At 36.3% G+C, this 18,767-nt stretch overlaps 1 pseudogene across 1 annotated transcript; it reads right to left on the reverse strand.

The window, feature by feature from the left end:
• Positions 1-5,722: 5,722 nt before the first annotated feature.
• On the reverse strand, positions 5,723-6,425 carry LOC308421472 (SIN3-HDAC complex-associated factor-like; annotated as a pseudogene). Its single transcript has one exon. The product of its transcript is annotated as an SIN3-HDAC complex-associated factor-like (transcript).
• Between the last annotated feature and the right edge of the window lie 12,342 nt (positions 6,426-18,767).

Here is an 18,767-nt window from a genome sequence, read left to right on the forward strand (position 1 = left end):
GGACTTGATATTGATTCCCTTTCTTGGAAATGCATGAATGCATTGTCAATTTAATGTTGCATTCTACTTTACACACAATTTACTTTAAATGTTTTCTTATTTGTGTTATAAACACTAGATGTTTTGCTTTCATTATTGTGTATGAATAATCTCCATGAAGGAATTTTCGTGCTAGATTCGAAAGCACCTACCTAGGGGAGGAGAAGAAAGAGTAAAAGAAATAGCAGAAAACTTTCTGAGTGCTAGTCACTGAGAAGTTGCTGAAAATAATAGGAGCATCTAACAGAATATATCTGTGCTGTGCTGAGCTCCCCAAGTTCCTTTGTGATATGCAGAGAGTATGTCCTTGCCCCTGACCAATAGTGAAGGTCATAGTCATCAGTACTAGCCAATGGCATGCTGTCTTTTTCTAAATATACACACTCTAGGGAAGACAAAGTTGAAAGAGGGTGAGTATATTAGGAAGATACAACCAGACCTGGATAGCCAGGAATAGAGAGGTGGCTTGGATTCACTGGTAACCAAATTGGAGTTAAAATGTGGTGAGAATCATAAGCATGGTATTTTTAATAATATTTTGATGGAACTAACTTGAAGAATATATGAAAAATTCCATGTCTGTCACAACCTTGTGTGGGACATCTCTGAAACATAGAGTGTGCTTAACCTGGCACCATCTTTCAGATAGAGACATAATTTCTTGTTTAGAATTCCTGTGTAATGATGACAAAGTGATGTGTTCAAGAGGAGAATCGACAGTGAATAAAAGTAAATCCAGCACCCATCCAGTGCTTTGGACAATGATAACATTCTTTGGACTTTACAGTCATCAATGCACCAGGAACAGCAAAGTTCTGGGTTGTGGGCTGGGGAGAAGAGGGAACCTGGGATTGGTAAACTCCATAGACAAGAAAGCTGAGTCTAACCTCATACATATGTTTCTGATTTGTGTTATTTACTAAGAAAGCAGCTCTTTCTCCATAAGCAAAATCACCTACAGAAGAAAGTGAAAACTTAGGGAAAACAATATTCATTTACCAGGTTTAAAAAGAAATACCAACTAATATTATTTTAAAGGGACCAATGTACTTTTAAAAATTGGATTTTCTTTATATTTACATTTTAGGTATTATCCCATTTCCCAGTCCCATCGCCCCTCTATGCTTCCAAACCACCCACTCCCACCTCAATGCCTTGGCATTCCCCTACCCTGGGGAAAATTGTTTTTATATTTTGAGTCTCTTGTCATAATTTATGTTTTTCTGACTAATGTTTCCTAGTTCATTTAGTTATGTTTGTTAATTACACTTTTATATTTCATTTATTTTGTTGTTTTATTTTTCTTCAGGGCATATGTTTTCTAACTAGAATTTGTGACAATCTTTGTCTGCATATATTTTGCAATAGCCTCTCTATTGTTACCCTTATTTCTAACTCATATAACTTATTACTTACTTATAATTTATGCCTTAATTTCTTGTCTACTTCTCTTCCTATTTATAATTTCTTTAATATCCTTACATTTGAATATATATAAACTCTATTTATCCAGATGTGTTTTAGTATTTATATATGACTATTACAAGGTATCTCTTACCAGGTACTAAATCTAGATTGGCTGTCAAGACAGTTTGTGTTACTGTACTCTTCTCCTTCCTCTATAATTAGTGTGGAACAAAAACAAAAACAAACAAATAAACAAAAAACACAGAAGAAAGCAACTCTAATAAGACTCACATGTTTATATTATTGAATTCAGAGTTCATGAATGGGAGGAAAATATGTGGTTTTTTTAAAAAATATGAATGTCATAAAAATGATTCTTTCTGTCTCTGTCTCTTCTTCTGTCTCTCTGTCTCTCCCTCTCCCTCCTTCTCTCTCTCTCCTTCTCCCTATCTCTCTCTCTTTTTCTTGATCTGTGTGTGTCTGTGTTTGTATACATACACAGGTAATACAAGTCCAGAAGAAATGGAAATCTATTGATGAACAACTCTTTATCTTTTTTTCTGAGAACTTGTCATAAGAGGGAAGAATTCAATCTCTCCAGAATTGAACAGATTTTACTTACTATACTGAAAAAAAAACTATTGTGTAACAGAGAAATCAACTCATAAGTATTGCAGAGAAGAATGAGAGAAACCTTGGCATGATTAGACACATCTTATTCCTTTTGGAACCAGCTAGACTATACTGCAGTAAACACCAGAGAAAAATGAGAGAATCCTTGGCATGATTAGACACATATTCCTTTTGGAACCAGCTAGACTATACTGCAGTAAACACCATTGAAAAGCCCTGGAAGTCAGTTGTAAAGACTTCTCAGAGATGTACCAAATCTGATCTGTAGCATAATCCTATCCTAATCCTTGCTCTGTGAGTTCCTTCAGGAATTTCCCTAGTTTCGTAGAAAGGATGAATGGCATTCACAAGCTCTATCTGGCAACTGCTAATTAGAAGGGACAGTTGCCTCTTTCAATCAAACTCATTAACCACAGCAAGGACAAGGACAGATACTCAATAAAGACTGGAGGGTAATATAGTGTTAAAAAGGACTGGAATGCTCACCAAGAGCATCTAGTGCAGACATCACTTAAGCTCAAATGCTGGCTTTATTACATTTTGATTTTATTTTTAATTATGTATGCTGCGTGTGTCTGTGTATACTTATGTTCATATGAGTGACAGTGTCTATGAAGACAAAAGGAGTCAGTTCCCTCTCAAGATGGAGTTAGAGTACTTATTGAGCTGCCTACAGTGGGTGTCAGATATTGGACTTGTGTTCACTGAGAGCAATGTATATGTATAACACCAATGCCGTCATTACATTCTTTTTATAACTTTTGAAAAGACCATACTTTCATCTTGTTGTATAATCTGTGCAACACATTCTTTATTAAGCAATAGCACAAAAAATAATTGTTATAATATTTCCAAAGAACTTAATAAATTCATTAAATTAAACCTAAGATATACTGAGAACACTAACTTTGAAAATTGAAATGAGATGTTACAGAGGATTGAAATTTTTATTTAAAAATTAAAATGCAACTTTGACAAACATAAAAAATATGTTCTATTTTAATCTGCCTTCTTTTCTTAAGAAATTGCTACCAAAAATATAATGGTTAAATGTTTGTCAATGGTAGCTCCATCATTGAGACTTTTGTTGTCCATCCATTGTTCTGAATGCCCTTTTTTTTTTCTTTTTTCACTTGGATACATATTTTGATTAAAACTAAGACTTACAAGCTCATTTTAAGATATAACATGCAATCAACTCTCAAAGAATATAGGGTACGAAGACAAGATCTTGCTATGGAACGGCCAAAGCAAAAAGACAAAAGTGTAGTGGTGACTTTAGGCAATCGTGTGCTCTGCTATTTGTGCATTTAACATCTGTGATTTAAGAAGATGCTTCCTCTTTACTATATAAAATAACGTTTTATACTTAATTTATTCTTGTCTCTATGTAAATAAATAGATAATTTAATGTGAATCCTGTGTTTATTTCAGGAAAAATAAGTAGTTTCAGTTTTTTTTCTGACTTCTCAGCACGGTTTAGCAGAGTTTGATGCCATAAGCCACATAAAATATCTAAGCCCAGTTATGTTGGAGAAAAGTCCCTCAATAACTGGCCTCCTAAAAAAGAGAAAGTACAATTATGTGCTTGCAACTTATTCTTCTCTTTAGTGAAATCAGTTTTTGCAGCATCTACTTTACATTGCCCCAGGAACATCTGTCTTTCTTGTGGCTTCAAAGAGAAAATATTTCCCTTTGCTTTGTAAAAATGATGAACTTTATCTCATTCTTTTTTTGCGGATCCCTTTTTCTGAATGTGTTGACAAAAGCTAGCCATGTTTCTCAGTTACTCTTTCCTGACACACCACAGCTGATCAAAGTTCTTCTAGTATGGGAATTATTTACATTTTGTGCTTACGTCAGATTTTTTTTTTTATTTTCTAATAAGACTAAATTTATTTAATACCCTAAAGTTTTGATTATAAGTATCCAACAGTATAAAAAGTACAAAACAGATCTGTAGATTTCTAATATATTAATACAAAGTGCATGACTACATACAGTACATCCTACAGGCAGAGAGTGGAGGGGGAAAAGGCTGTGGCTGAGGTCTAGTAATAAATAAATAAATAAATACAGAAGTAGAGATGATCTATCAAAGTATATTCTACCACCAATACTGCAGCCAAAATGTACAAAAAAAAATCTCATGTCAAAGTAACACAGGAGAATGTTAATGGCTGGACTCTGTACTGCACCAGGGCTGTGAGAAATGACCCATTCACTGGGCAGTCTGTGCACGTGGTAGCTTGTACAAGGTAGGTTTTTTCCTAAAAGGAAGAAATACACAATGTAAAACTATATAGGATGCCACAAATGGTGGCTTCTTGTTGTGAAACTCTAAAAATCTTTTAAAAATCCAGTTTCTAAAATAATCATGAACAACAGAATACTAAGGCAGCCACGTACTCCTCCTCTAGGAGGTCTCACGTGGCCCTGACTGTTTTTCCTGAACTTTGAGAAGAGGCAATTAGACAACTTCAGTTGGGTCCCACTGAGAAGCCAACCGGAGTCATTGAGATCTAGGTGTGGAGCTCCATTCAGATATCTTGATGTTAAGAACCCAAACCAACCAACCAACCAACTCAGCCTCAAGACACAACTAACTCTTCTAGTGAGCTTTAAATAGTGGGAGAAAAACAACAAAACAACAAAACCCCAAATCCCAATAAGGTCTATGACAAGGCAAAGAACTGTGCTATAAATAAAACCTCCACAAAGGTCAACTGAGGTAGTCCAGAGCTAGAACTGAATCATGTAGGTTTCAGCGAATCCCAGACAGTTCTGTTAACACCAATTATTTACACACTGTAAGCCCTCTAGGAAACATGTCCCAGGCAGCATCGACTGTGCCCCATGCATCCCCAGGACTTCCACATTCTGAGTAAGTCATTTCTAACCACATGTGCTCTCTACTTCCTGGTGACGCTTTGGTACTATACCTATAGGACCTTCCCAGGAGGAGATCGGGTTCTGTTTTACAAGATCCACACAAAGTCTTTTATCAATATGAAGATGAAGGGAGGCGACACGGTGCTGCTTGTGTGCTCAGAAACTGCTTCCTCCTTCAGGCTATTTGCAGAAAGCTCAGTGTGTCCTGCTTAATAATCAGTGCAGGTCTGAATCATCAGAACCTTGGCAACGCCTTAGCATTTAAAATTTTTAACTACCATCTAGGGGCAGGTCATGCTACTGAATTATGGCAAATTATCATGAGGGAAAACAAGTGTAGTCAGCCATTTAAAAATGCCCCAACCACTGCCTCTCCACAGAAAGACTAAACTACATATGGTTTATTACACAAGTCCCATCTCTGTCCCCTGAAATTCCCCTATTCCATTCATCAGAGGGAATTAAAAAAAAAAAAAAAGACTTAAAGAGCACTTTACAGCAGCATTCAGCTTTCCTATGAAATACTCAGCATCTTAAATATTATGTACACTTCTCTTTCTTGCACTAAGCTAGAGACTGGCTTCAGAGTGTGTTGGATGAAGGGTAAGGAGAGTAACCCATTAAAAACTATTCTAGAAAATGTCTTTTGGCAGAATAGCAGGTATCCAAGTTAAAAAATAGGAGGGTCAGTTTGTTTTGTGGTCTTTCCAAAGTTTAAATCACTCTTTGCTCCCTTCTAAAGGAACCCTAGTCACCACTCCTGAGTGGAGATAGGCAGAGGCGCCGACTCCTGCTCCTCGACCTTCTCAGGAGCCGCTTTCTTACTGCTGCAGCAAGGCTTGAAGAGATGAGTATCGATGAGGACCTCCCCAAAACGGCCCTTATAGATGATCCCACAACATATCTTCTGTCTTTTCCAGTAGGTAAGGTCTAAGAAGGAAAAAACTGGAGTTCTATTAGAGCTGGAAGCCATCTCTGTGTCTGAGCCCTCATCTGACTGGTTACTGTAGCATGGAGACTGGGCTGGAGAGGCACTTGAGGTGGTGCTATGAACATCAGAATTGTGGCATTTCAATTCCTTTTGCAGTTTACTGATCTGTTTGCTTTTCATCCTATTTCCAGATAGAGTTTTCACTTTCTTTGGTTTCAATGTTGTCTTTAGACTGGGGCCTGCTCTTGCATCTACCACATGACTCCAGTTTTTTTTTTTTTTTTTTTTTTTTTTTTTTTTTTTTTTTTTTTTTTGATCCTGCTGGCAACTTCTTCCATCTTTTCACAAGCAGCACGCAGGCATTGCAGATGTCTCCTGAGCGAGTCTCACGCAGCCCAAGACAGCTCTGGAAGTCCTTTTAATAACGTTTACTGTCCATGAACCGAGAGCTGGAGGGCTTGGCTCTGCAGATACAGCAGCCCTCTATACTTCTGTACATCTTTGGCTTGTGACAAACAAACATCTTTTCTTCTGGTTCAGAGCTTCCACGCGCAGCAGCGTCCCCATGGTGCAAACTGCACCAGGCCAACCCCCTGCAAGCAATCCCTTCGCCAGCGCCTAGTCCAGAAAGATTGTCTCCAGCAGTTCTTCGCTAACGTCAGTTTTTATCCTCAGAAAAGTCAATACAAATGAACAAATCTTTTAAGTGCCATTGTTTATTTTAAATAGCAGGAAAAAAAGCAATTACATTAATTTAATAATAAATTTTCAGATTATACAGTAATATTTTTCTACAAATCTATGCATTTCAAGAAGTTTGTTAATGAATATGTGCAAAAGAAAGAAGATGAGTATTGGTAAGTTGATTTGCATATTTCTCAAAATGTAGAAGACCTGTAGCCTTCTTTGGAAAGGTCTAGTTTCTTCCATTTTCTGTTCAAATTCTTTCTTTCAAATTCTGTTCTAAGACACTGAATGTCTTAGAAATACAATGTACCTTCTGTCAGAATATATTGCAAGATGACATTAAAATAAAAAGACAACTACTGGATTGAGTAAAATATAGATATTAAAAATAGATGAAAGGAAACAATGCTAAATAGGCGTTTTATAATTGATTATTTTGTTTTACAAAATATATTTGACCTGTCAAATCTTTGTGAAGAACTATTTAAAAGTCTTAGAAACAGCACTCAGACATTACCAAGGGCAGCCAGTGTTGACACGAAAACTATTAGAGAGATGGCTCTTTCAGGTTTCTCTAAATCAAAGCAATTTAAGATTCTCTTTTATTATTGGACATTTCTATTATTTACATTCTAAATATTATCCCATTTCCAGGAAGACCTCTATTCCATTCCCCTCTTCCTGCTTCTATGAGAGGCTCCCCCTTCTACCCATCCACTCTACCCTCCCTGCCCTGGTATTTTCCTACACTGGGATATACAGCCTTCCCAGAACCAAGGTTCTCTTGTCCCATTAAGGTCCAACAGTGCCATCCTCTGCTACACATGTGGCTGAAGCCATGGGTCCTTCCCTGTGCACTCTTCATCATTTTTGTAGAACAAATGATTTCAAAATTTATGCAGACATTTTGGCTAATATTCACTGCAGTAGATAACAATAGTTTAAGGGAAATAATTTATTTCAGTAACTGTCAATACAGAACATTGAAAACATGAATATACTTTGGTTACTTTAATAAATGGCATAGAATATGGAATTCATATCTCTTCTTGATTCAAAAATAATCATACAACATATTTTTATAAATATGTCAAAGATATTTAAGTGCTATATTGAACTACCACTGAGTAATATAAATTTATCATTGACTGAATGACTATATAATATAGTCAAAATCTCTAGACAATTGATTAAACATATGGAGTTAATCTTGGATGTACTCAGAGCCATGGTATGTAAGTACAATATAAAAAAACCCCAATAAACAATTTTATGATAGAATAAAAATAGTTATGTGAAGTTGTGAAAGCAGTTTAATGAAATAGTTTTGTGCTAACAAAATTGTTAAAAAATAAATAAAAGTAAAAAGTGCAAATATTGATTTGCAGTTCTCTTTCAGCTTCAAATCAATGTGATCAACTACTATACTAAAACCAAGAGGTAATTGTTGGTATGGCTGAATGAGTAGAAAGACTTTGAAGATATGGGGATGAGATAATCACTTAATATGCAAACTAAAAAGGCAACCATGTTGCTAATATTATTTATCCTATAAAGAACTAAGCTGATAAATATTTCCTAACTTTTGGGACCTGAAGAGTTCAGAAGTTGACTGGTTAGTATAAGAGTTTAAATCACTATAATAGTTTAGACTGGTGTTCAGTAGTTATCCCTAGGAGAAATACTAATTGGTGTGAGTTTGTTACTAAATGATTGACTTCAAAAAGCAAGAAATAATACCATATTGTGTTAGTTTTACACTGTTGTTAGAAATACAGGAACAAGGAAATAAAAATGTGTTATTTCAGTCTGAAATCATTATGCTATTGAACTACATGGGAGCTGAAAAATACATTCCTGACATTATTAGAAAATCAGATCACTCCCTAAATTTCTTTGTAGGGCTATATTTTCAAAATGCCTTTATAAATCTGTATATGTATCCCTCTTTTTAAAAAATAAAGTTGTAAGAATATATATATATATTCTTTATATATAATATATAAATTTATTATATATACATAAATCTTTATATATATATATATATATATATATATAAAGATTTTTTTACAAAAGGAAATCAGATCTCACTGATACTATGAGAGTGGAAGCCATCAGAAGGATTCTGTTTGCTTACATACGCAATGGAATAAAATAAACTTTGTTCACAAGACCTATATTCCATTCTAGATTTAGAGCCGGGTTACTATTTTAGAAATGAGGTGTTTGATGCATGAGTTCTGTGACAAATGAGACTAATTACAGTAGACATTTTGATTGTCTGTAACTTAAAATGACACAATAAATTCGACTAAATAATAATGAACTGTATGAACTGTATGACTCTATATTTTCCCCTTTAGAATACAAACTCTAAATACAAAAGTATATTTCTAGTGATCAGAAGACCTACCTCGATGAAGAACCTTACTACAGTGATGTAGAGAAAAGAATAGAAACAAACACGTATATGTCAGATTACTCACTTTGAAAGAAAATTTATTGTTGTACATCATTGAAATTTAGTTTTTTGTTAAATTCAACAAATTATTATAGAAAGCATGAAATATACAAAAATCTAAGTAATTTTTAAAAATTATGTTTGGCATTATGAAACTTTACCATATATAAGTGATTAGATTAGAAATATGATATTAAAATAAGATTTATTAATGTATATGTTTTTCTAGTAGAAAGCACTTAGGAGCACTGTGCTTGTGTTATAAGATACAAAGAAATAAATCTGGCAGTGACTTGAAATTTTCTTTGATACATGGTAGCTTTGATAATCAAAAGAAGTATGGAAGAAGTTTCTGGGAGAGGCAAATAGTCTTTTCAGCCACCTGTGTCCATTTGGAGGTACAATAAAGACTAATCTAAGTAAGTTATGTACACTGCTAAAATAAAGACATTATTGTTAAGATGTTAACCAACTCATTTTTAACATTGTATTTAAGGCCTGCAGTACAGTATTGTACTTATGCCTAATATTGTAAACTTCACTAACAACTCATATATTGAGGGATCATAAGCCTTAGAATAAACTTTACTATTATTATTTTGGCAAATGGACATAGTATCAAGTTTCCTTTGAAATAATAATCTTTATACATGTAATGCATATCTCAGTTGTCATCAGAGAAACTTTTATTTTGCAATGGATGGCAGCTAATAAATAATTCACAATAGGACAAAGTTCAGAGAATAAGGTATGGTAGAGTTAATAGAAATAAATGCAACATCTGTGTCATCCTTGATTTCTCAAGCCCCATGTAACATTGTGGGGAGAGGAACAGAAAGGCTGAGACAGCCAGAATTAGGGAATTGCTAATAAACACTGTCTTATCTTATAGTTATTGGAATACCTTTTAACTCAAAACCTCAAGGCAGCTGTTAAAGCTTTCACATGATCTGGACAAGATCAGACAATCAAAATTTCAACATCTGTTAAAGGGATGTTCACATTGACCTAAGACCAACTCAAATGTTATTAGTAATTGGTGACCTCTGGGAGACCAGAATTCTGTTTTCACTGGTAAGTTCCAGATCCTCCAGTAGATGACCTTAAAGTCATGGGATGAACTGATAAAGATTTATTAAGAAAATATAAAAAGAAAGTCTGAATTTCCAGAGTAAATGGGATTGTTGAATCTAGAAAGGCTTTGACAGTGAAAAGCAAGTAAACACAAAACATATTGTACAAATATATGAAATTCTTATGTAATAACATCAGGTGTGCTGTTAGGTAGATTGTGCAGGCATAAATAGGGGATATTGCCCATTTCTTGAACATGAACATGACATTTATAATCTGAACAAGAAAAAATATTTTTAAAATTATGTTTTGATATATGTTTGTGTGTGAATGTATATGTAAGTGTGTATGTGGTGTGTGTGTGTGTGTGTGTGTGTGTGTGTGTGGTGTGTGTAAGTTAGGTGTACTGTGCATGCATATGAATGTGTGCACAGGTATGCAGTATATAAACAAGAAGAGGTCAGAGTATCTTCAATGTCATTCAGCTCTTTCCTGACTGAATGCACCAACAGCTCGATGATTTAACAATGTTAATATTCTTGTCTCTATTCTTCATGATAAAGTTGCAGTTAAATGCAGTTAACCCTTGCTTTTTAAACAGAGACTGTCAATTCAAGCTTCAGTTTTAATGCTTGAGATCAAATATACTTATTAACTGAGACATAGCCATAAGTTTAATATGATTTTTAGAAGAAAGTATAGAACAAGAAAATGAGAAATCAGAGAAAAAATAACAAAGAAAAATTTTATTATACTGACTTATAATATTTTATTGATAGAAATAAGACAAAATATTCTCAGTCTTAATAACAAAAAAGAACAAAGGAAAAACCTGGAACATAGTTTATAATTTATGCACAATAAACTACAATCAGCTATTTCAAAACCCAAAGCTCATATATTAATATTGAATTTGTAAAAAAAAACCTTTTAAAATAAGGAAAATGTTCTTTATAAATATCTAGTACAATTGCCAAAGATGCAGTATTTAGAAACTACTAAATGCTACAATAATACTGACAATTTTTTTTTTTGTCTTCAAAACAAGATTTATTTTTTTTTAACATGAAAATACATGGAAAATACATTGGTCTCTTATCTGTTACAAATAAGACTCAAATTATTAATCATAACAAGAAGTGTTTCTTGAGATATTCCCATCTACACAAAAGACTAACAGCTTATTATTTTTTTTAAAGATTTTAAATATTTTTCGCTTAAAATTATACATTTTTGTCAGTACTGTTTTTTTAGACATTAAAATAAATTTTACAAAAAACCATGTGAATATGTTTTTTAGTCAGTACTTGATTTTTTTCAAGAGCTTGACAGTACGCATTGAAAACGTACTAGTTGCAATAAGCGTAAAGTACATGCAAAACAAAACGCAACATGGAAATATTCAAAGTCTTCTTGTTTTGTGAATATATGTATAGTTTTTGTTTTCTTTATTTCTTGGACTTCATACAGTCTGTGAGTTGTTTCTGGGGGAGTGCAAGCCTCTGGGGTTAGCATCCCACTATCAGTGACTACATATTATGTCTGTTCTTTTGTGACTGGGTTATCTCACTCAGGATGATCTTCTCTAGATGCAGCCATTTTCTTAAGAATTTGGTTAAGTCATTGTTTCTGGTGGCTGAGTAGTATTCCATTGTGTATATGTACCACAATTTTTGTATCCATTCGTCTTCTGAAGGACATCTGGGTTCCTTCCAGCTTCTGGCTATTATAAATAAAGCCGCTATGAACATTGTGGTGCATATATCTTTGTTGTGTATTAAAGTGTCTCTGGGGTATATGCCCAGAAGTGGAATAGCTGGGTCTTCAGGTAGTACTATATCCAATTTTCTGAGGTATTGCCAGACAGATTTCCAGAGTGGTTGTATTAGCTTGCAACCCCACCAACAGTGAAGAAGTGTTCCTTTTTCTCCGCAGCCTCGCCAGCATCTGCTGTCATCTGAGTTTTGGATCTTGGCCAATCTGACTGGTGTGAGGTGGAATCTTAGGGTTGTTTTGATTTGCATTTCCCTGATGGCTAAGGATGTCGAGCACTTCCTCAGATGTTTCTCGGCCATTCGGTGTTCCTCAACTGAAAATGATTTGTTTAGCTCTGTACCCCATTTTTTAATAGGGTTATTTGATTCTCTGGTGTCTAGCTTTTTGAGTTCCTTGTACACCTTGGATATTAGGCCTCTATCTGATGTGGTGTTGGTAAAGATCTTTTCCCATTCTGTTGGTTGCCGTTTTGTTTTCTTGACGATGTCCTTAGCCTTACAGAAACTTTGCAATCTCATTAAGTCCCATTTGTTAATCTTTGACCTTAGAGCTTGAGCCATTGGTGTTTTGTTCAGGAAAATTTCTCCTGTGCCTATGTGTTCTAAGGTTTTCCCTACTTTCTCATCTAATAGTTCCAGTGTATCTGGTTTAATGTGGAGATCTTTAATCCACTTACACTTGAGCTTTGTACAAGGAGATAAGAACGGGTCTATTTTCATTCTTTTGCATGTTGAGTGCCAGCTGGACCAGCACCATTTGTTGAATAGGCTGTCCTTTTTCCATTGAATGTTTACTGCTCCTTTGTCAAAAATCAGGTGACCATATACATGAGGGCTCATTTCTGGATCTTCTATTCTATTCCATTGATCCACTTGCCTATTTCTGTACTAGTACCATGCAGTTTTCAGCACAATTGCCTTGTAATATAGCTTGAGGTCAGGGATAGTGATTCTCGCAGATGTTTTTTTGTTGTTGAGGATGGATTTCGCTATTCTAGGTCTTTTGTTATTCCATATGAAATTGCACATTGATCTTTCCAATTCCATGAAGAACTGGGTTGGAATTTTGATGGGGACTGCATTGAATCTGTAGATTGCTTTTGGTAGAATGGCCATTTTTAAGATGTTGATCTTTCCAATCCATGAGCATGGGAGATCTTTCCATTTTCTGAGATCCTCCTCAATTTCTTTCTTTAGAGGTTTGAAGTTCTTGTCATACAGGTCCTTTACTTCCTTAGTTAGAGTCACACCAAGGTATTTCATAGTTTTTGTAACTATTGTGAAGGGTACCTTTTCCCTAATTTCTTTCTCCACATGTTTGTCCTTTGAGTATAGGAAGGCTACTGATTTGTTTGAGTTAATTTTTTATCCGGCCACTTTGCTGAACTTGTTTATCAGCTGTAGGAGTTCTCTGGTGGAATTTTTGTGGTCACTCAAGTACACTATCATGTCATCAGCAAAGAGTGATGTTTTTATCTCTTCCTTTCCGATTTGTATCCCCTTGATCTCCTTTTGCTGTCTAATTGCTCCAGCCAGGACTTCCAGTACTATGTTGAATAGGTAGGGAGAGAGTGGGCAGCCTTGTCGAGTCCCTGATTTTAGTGGGATTGCTTCAAGTTTCTCGCCATTAAGTTTGATGTTGGCTGTTGTTTGCTGTATATTGCTTTTATTATGTTTAAATATGGGCCTTGGATTCCTGTTCTTTCCAGAACTTTTAACATGAAGGGGTGTTGGATTTTGTAGAATGCTTTCCCAGCATCTAGTGAGATGACCATGTGATTTTGGTCTATGAGTTTTTTTATATGGTGGATTACGTTGATGGATTTCCTTATGTTAAACCATCCCTGCATCCCAGGGATGAAGCCTACTTGGTCATGATGAATGATGGTTTTGATGTGTTCTTGGATTCGGTTTGCAAGGATTTTGTTGAGTGTTTTTGCATCAATGTTCATAAGTGAGATTGGTCTGCAGTTTTCTTTCCTTGTAGGGTCTTTGTGTGGCTTAGGTACGAGGGTTATTGTAGCCTCAAAAAATGAGTTGGGTAATATTCCATCTGATTCTTTCTTTAGGAATAGCTTGGCGAATATTGGTGTTATATCCCCAATAAATGTCTGATAAAATTCTGCACTGAACCCGTCTGGACCTGGGCTTTTTTTGGTTGGGAGGCTTTTGATGACTTCTTTTATTTCTTTAGGTGTTATAGGGTTATTTAGATGGTTTACTTGGTCCTGGTTCAACTTTGGGACCTTGTATCTGTCTAGGAATTCGTCCATTTCCTCCAGATTTTCCAATTTTGTGGAGTATAAGTTTTTGTAGTAGGATCTGATGATTTCTTGAATTTCCTTAGTTTCAGTTGTTATGTCACCACTTTCCTTTCTGATTTTGTTAATTTGGATACTCTCTCTTTGCCCTTTAGTTAGTCTGGCTAGGGGTTTATCAATCTTGTTGATTTTCTCAAAGAACCAACTCTTTGTTTTGTTGATTTTTTCAATGGTTTTTTTTGTTTCTATTTGGTCTATTTATGCCCTAATTTTGATTATTTCTTGCCGTCTACTCTTTTTGGGTATATCTGCTTCCTTTTGTTCTAGTGCTTTTAGCTGTGCTGTCAGGTTGCTGATGTGAGCTCTCTCCAGTTTCTTCTTGGAAGCACTTAGGGCAATGAGTTTTCCTCTCAATACTGCTTTCATTGCATCCCATAGGTTTGGGTATGTTGTGTTTTCATTTTCATTGAATTCTAGAAAATCCTTAATTTCTTTCTTTATTTCTTCTTTGACCCTGCTATCCTTTAACAGAGTGTTGTTTAGTTTCCATGTGTATGTGGGCATTTTGTTGTCTTTGTTGTTGTTAAAGACCAGCCGTAGACCATGGTGATCTGAGAGGATGCATGGGAGTATTTCAATCTTCTTATATCGATGAAGGCTCGTTCTGTGTCCAATTATGTGGTCAATTTTCGAGAAGGTGCCATGGGGTGGTAAGAAGAAGGTGTATTCTTTTACTTTAGGATAGTATGTTCTGTATATATCTATTAATTTTAGTTGGTTCAAAGTCTCTGCTAGTTTTGCAGTGTCCTTGTTCGGTTTCTGTTTCCCTGATCTGTCCATTGGTGAGAGTGGGGTGTTAAAGTCTCCCACTATTATTGTGTGGGGTGAAATGTATTTTTTGAGCTTTAGTAGAGTTTCTTTTATGAATGTGGGTGATTTTTTATTTGGAGCATATATGTTAAGGATTGAGAGTTCCTCCTGACAGATCCCCGGTAATGAGTAAAAAGTGTCCTTCTTTATCTTTTTTGATAACTTTTGGTTGGAAGTTTACTTTATTCGATATTAGAATAGCCACTCCAGCTTGCTTCTTGGAGCTGTTTGCTTGGAAGTTTTTTCCCTACCCTTTTACTCTGAGATAGTGTCTGTCTCTGTCTCTTAGATGAGTTTCCTGTATGCAGCAAAAGGCTGGATTTTGTTTATGTATCCAGTCTGATATTCTATGTCTCTTTATTGGGGAGATGAGACCATTTATGTTAATAGATATCAAGGAATAATTGTTTCTGTTTCCTGCCATTTTTGCTTTTTTTGGGTTGAGTTCTGTCCGTGTTTTTTTCTTTAGTTTTCTTGTTTAGGAGTTTTCTTGTTTTTACTAGGCTGTATTTTCCCTCCTTGTATTGGGTTTTCCACCTATAATTCGTTGTAGTGCTGGGTTTGTGGTCAGATATTGTGTTAATTTTGATTTGTCTTGAAATATCTTTGTCTCTCCATCGATGCTGATTGATAGTTTTGCTGGGTATAGCAGCTTGGGCTGGCACTTGTGCTCTCTTAAGGAGTGCATGATGTCTGTCCAGGCTCTTCTAGCTTTCATAGTCTCTGTTGAGAAATCGGGTGTGAGTCTGATTGTTCTGCCTTTATATGTTACCTTACCTTTTTCCCTTACTGCTTTTAGTATTCTTTCTTTACTTTGGGCACTTGATGTTTTTACTATTATGTGTCGGGAGGTATTTCTTTTCTGGTCCAACCTATTTGGAGTTCTGAAGGCTTCTTTTATGCTCGTGGTCATCTCATTCTTGAGGGTAGGGAAGTTTTCTTCTATGATTTTGTTGAAGATATTTACTGTGCCTCTTAGTTGATACTCTTCTCCCTCTTCTATTCCTATTATCCTTAGGTTCGGTCTTCTCATTGTGTCTTGTATTTCCTGGACATTTTGTGTTAGGAGCTTTTTGTTTTTTGCATCTTCTCTGGCTGTTTTGTCTATGTTTGCAATGTTGTCTTCTGCCCCTGAGAATCTCTCCTCGATCTCTTGTAATCTGTTGGAAATGCTTGCTTCTGTGACTCCTGATTTCTTTTTTTGGTGTTCTGACTCTAGGGTTATCTCTTTTAGCGCTTTCTTTATTGTGTCAATTTCTGTTTTAATTTCCCTCTTCCATTCCTTTATTTCTTTGGTTCTGTTTTTGTCTTGTTCTTTGAGTTCTTTGAGTGTTTTTCTTGTTTCTTCTTTAAAAGCTTCTGAATCTTTTTGCTTTTCCTCTCTTTCTTGTTTAAGTAACTCTATCAGCGTCTTGAGGCATGTTTTCAGGTCTGTGTCTTCTTTCTCTGGAGTGTTTGGAATTCCTATGTTTGCTACTATCGGAGAGCTGGGTTCTGGTGTTGCTAGATTGTCTTGGTTTACTTGGGATATACTCTTTCTCTTTCCTCTTGCCATTTTGTTGTCAGTGATATGTTCTTGCCTTTCCCTTGTATCTGGTCTGTGTCCCTGGTACACTTTCTGTGTGCACTCCTCAGAGATCTCTCTACTCCCCAGCAGCCCAGGTTCCGGGTGGCAGCTGGGACAGGCTCTGCTCTGCGTCCTGAAGTCGCCCCCGGGTGGGAACAGACGTTCCTAAGATCTGTTCCTGGTCACAGATGCTCAGCCTCTCCGAGCCACCTTTCCGGCTGGCTGTTGGACCAGGCCCTGCTCTGTGTCCTGAAGTCGTCTTCGGGTGGGAACAGAAGTTCCTAAGATCTGTTCCCGGTCACTGGATCGGGGAGGACAGGGCAGGTCAGGGCAGGGGGTGCCCTTTCCGTGTGCACTCCGCAGAGATCCCTCTGCTCCCCCGCAGCCTAGGTCTCCCACTCACCAGTTGCTCAGCCTGTAGGAGCTGCCTTTCAGGCTGGTGGTTGGGCCAGGCTCTGCTCTGCGTCCTGAAGTCGTCTCCGGGTGGGAACAGAAGTTCCTAAGATCTGTTCCAGGTCACAGTAGCTCAGCCTGTACGAGCCGCCTTTCCGGCTGGTGGTTGGGCCAGGCTCTGCTCTGCGTCCTGAAGTAGTCTCCGGGTGGGAACAGAAGTTCCTAAGATCTGTTCCAGGTCACAGTAGCTCAGCCTGTACGAGCCGCCTTTCCGGCTGGTGGTTGGGCCAGGCTCTGCTCTGCGTCCTGAAGTAGTCTCCGGATGGGAACAGAAGTTCCTAAGATCTGTTCCTGGTCACTGGATCGGGGAGGACAGGGCAGGTCAGGGCAGGGGGTGCCCTTTCTGTGTGCACTCCGCAGAGATCCCTCTGCTCCCCCGCAGCCTAGGTCTCCCACTCACCAGTTGCTCAGCCTGTACAAGCCGTCTTTCTGGCTGGTGGTTGGGCCAGGCTCTGCTCTGCGTCCTGAAGTCCTCTCCGGGTGGGAACAGAAGTTACTAAGATCTGTTCCAGGTCATAGTAGCTCAGCCTGTACGAGCAGCCTTTCGGCTGGTGGTTGGGCCAGGCTCTGCCATACTGACAATTTCAACTCCAGCTTTCAGTGTATAAGTGAAATGTTCCTCCCATGTCCTAATTATTATCCTTCAACAGAAGCATTGCAATTCTCACATTTTCTTGTTCCACAGACCAGCAGTAGAAAGAAATACTACATTATTTATTTATTTATAACACAAAATAAATCACATGAAAAACATGGGGTATCTTTAAGGGTCCCTTTTGAAAAGTCAGATTTAATTTCAATAGGTCTACCTTTATATGTTATTTGGCTTTTGTTCTTTGCTGCTTTTAGTATTATTTGGTTGTTGTTGTTGGGTTTTTTTGGTTGTTGTTATATACATCTCCTGTTTTATTATGTGATAGGATTTTCTTTTTTGGTCTGATATATTTGGTTCTCTAAGCTTCTTGTATGTCTACTGCCATCTATTCCTTTACATTAGAGAAATTTTCTCATATAATTTTGTAAAAAATAGTTTCTGTGCCTTTGAGCAACAATCTTCTCCCTCTTCTATTACTCTTATTCTAAGATTTTCTCTTTGCATAGTTTCTCAAATTTACTGGATGTTTTATGTTAGAAATTTTGTAGATTTGGATTTTTTGATAGATTTAGAATTTTTTCTATTTTATATTTCATACCTCAAATTATGTCTTCTTTATCTTGTATTCTGGTGGTGATGCTTGCATCTATCCTTCCTGTTCTTGTTCTTTCTTGGTTATTGCTTTCTTTTATATTTTCTTTATTGTTTCTACATCCATTTTTAGGTCTTGAATATTTTTATTCATTTGCTACAGCTGTTTGATTATATTTTACTCTATTCCCTTTAAAGGGATTTTATTTATTTGTTTGTTTGTTTATTGGAAATATATTTCCACTTTAAAGGCCTTGATTAATCCCATAAGAGCAAATTTAATGTCATAGCCATACTCTTCAGGCATAGGAGGGCATTTTGAAAGGATAAACTTATTTTCTCTTTAAAGTTTTTATTCTAATTATAAAAAAAATGAATTATTTTCTCCATCTGTAATTTTGTGAGATATAAAGTTTTAACCTTAAAGGCAAAGAGTTCCTTCCTTCACACATAAAAAGAGATTCACTATAAGGACTACCTTAAAATAAGGGGCTAACAGAAGAAAGAAAGAGTAGAAATTATACCATGGCA

This window comes from Micromys minutus (genome assembly GCF_963924665.1).
Source record: "Micromys minutus genome assembly, chromosome: 6".
Classification (NCBI taxonomy): Eukaryota; Metazoa; Chordata; class Mammalia; order Rodentia; family Muridae; genus Micromys; species Micromys minutus.